Source organism: Amblyomma maculatum, chromosome 7 (assembly GCF_055883805.1).
Source record: "Amblyomma maculatum isolate TAMU_Amacu chromosome 7, ASM5588380v1, whole genome shotgun sequence".
Lineage (NCBI taxonomy): Eukaryota > Metazoa > Arthropoda > Arachnida > Ixodida > Ixodidae > Amblyomma > Amblyomma maculatum.
The window spans coordinates 104,068,093-104,070,561 of NC_139350.1; positions in this window are offsets into that span (position 1 = coordinate 104,068,093).

Below are 2,469 nucleotides of genomic sequence, written 5' to 3' on the forward strand. Positions count from 1 at the left end.
GGAAAACTAAATGGACATGTCTAAGACATGGAGCATAATGCGACACCTGCAAGATTCAGAGAAAACTAAAACACACACTTTCATTAAATTGATAAAGGCTAGGCACCATCATGGAGGCAGCGATGATGACTTCCTTAAAGAACTTAGACAAATATATCGGAGAAGTAAGGAAAGATAAATTATATACCTAAAAAGGACACCCAAAACTGAGACTAGATGCCCCCTTAACGCTAGCTGAAGTGGTAGCAGAAATCTGTAGACTAAAGACAAAATTAGCCCCACGGCAGGATGGGATAACAAACAAGATGCTAAGGAACTTGAATAACGGCTCGGTAGTGAATTTAACTATAATTTCATGCAGAGATACTAGGAAATAGGAGAAATCCCAGAGCAATGGAAATTTGCTGAGATAGTGCTAATACCGAAATCCGGAAAAACGCCAAGGATTGATAGTTTGAGACCAATATCACTCACATCATCTGTAGCTAAACTATTCGAACATGTGATTCAGAGCCGACTGAACAGATACATGGAGGAGAATGAGCTATGGTCCCGGGTGATAACAGGTTCAGGCAACCTCTTAGTATGCAAGATATTATACTCAGGATACACCCTGATATAGTAAAATCAAGATCAAAAGATGGTAAAGTTTTCTTAGTATTGGACCTGAAGAAGGCATTTGACAGTGTATAACAGGATGCTATTCTACAGGGCCTCACAAAACTAAACGTAGGGTAAAGTATGTATGAACATATAATTTTGTAATTGACAGAAAAGCAAAAAAAGATACCAGGGAGTAGAATCTCAGATATTCGAACCGGGGAGCAGGGGACACCACAAGGAGCATCGCCCACACTTTTCAACATAGCCACGCATGGACTTCCAGAAAAGTTAAGGAAAATAGAAGAAATAAAATTCAGCCTATATGTGGATGACATAACCATTTGGACACACAAAGGTAACGATCCTGAAATCGAGAACAAATTGCAAGAGGCGGCAAACAACACTGTACAATATTAAAAAAGGACGACATGAAATGCTCTTCAGAAAAACCGGAGTTGTTTATTTATAATCCAAAACATCCAAAGCAAAAAGAACAAGTGGACGTAAATATAGAAGTGGAGGGACAAGCTGTCCCGAAAGCCGAGCAAATGAGGGTGCTAAGAATAGTCATCCAAACAAACGGATACAACGGAGAAACGATAAAGAAACTGGAAGGACAGGTCATACAAACGACAAACCTTATAAGGAGAACAGATAATAAAAAAGGAGGCCTTAAGGAAAGTAACCTATTAAGGCTCACACAAGCTTTTGTAATAGGCAGGGTCGGGTATGTCAAGCCATATTTACACCTGAAAAAGGCCGAAAAATATACGATCGATAACATGATCACAAAATGCATTAAAAAAGCACTACACATCCTGGCAAGCGCCTCAACAAACAGGCTAATGATGCTGAGAATACAGAACATATTCTATGAAATAATTGAGGCAACACTAGCTACGCAACAAAAAAGGCTAGCGAAAACTAAGGATGGAAGGAACATATTGAGGGAAATAGGTATACAACCGAAGGAATACTGAGACAAGACAGAGGAAATGAGAGGGGAGGTCCGGAAACGAATCCATATCCCCCCATTATCAAAGAACATGCATCCTGAATATAATAAGCAAAGACGAAAAAAAAGGACTGAAACACAGACACGGAGATTCGAGGCATAAAATCCAGGTAGAATTGCATATGTAGACGCTAAATACTGCGGCAAACGAAAAATGCATGCAGTCGTACTCAATGGCAAGCGAGAAATGGTACAACAGTCTTTATAAAAACAAAATCGATACAGACAGCGGAACAGGCCGCCAGAGCACTGGTTCTTGCTCAGACAGAGGCAAAATACATAGTCAGTGACAGCAAAAGCGCAATCAGGAGCTACACCGCAGTAGTAATAACAAATATCGCGGCTAGAATCCTCGATCAAAACCGAATAGAGAGAGACGTCACCCTTGTTTGGACGCAGGCCCACGCAGGCGTGCCCGGAAACGAGACAGCACACAAACTAGCCCGAGATCTCACAAACCGGGCTGGAGGAGCGTCACCGGAGCAAGGCAAACAAGAGGACCTGAATAACTATAGCAATATAACGCACTACAGACTGAGCAAGCGGGTCCTACCACCACCAGACCCAACGTTAGGCAAAAATAGGCAGACGAATGGAGAAATACATACCCGACCCCAGTTCTAGTCAATCATATATGGCCGGGAATATGATTAGACCTATGTTCATTTTTTAAGGAAAGGGGATCACTAGATCACATAATATAGGAATGTGCGAAGTTAACAACAGGGCTGAAATATAACGAAAGGAACCTGGGAGACCCTTCTGCAAAGCTCAGACCCAAGAGCCTAAAGAGAAATTGTTTGACTAGCCGAAGATGCCACCGGAGTCCAAGAACTACCGGCCTGCAACTA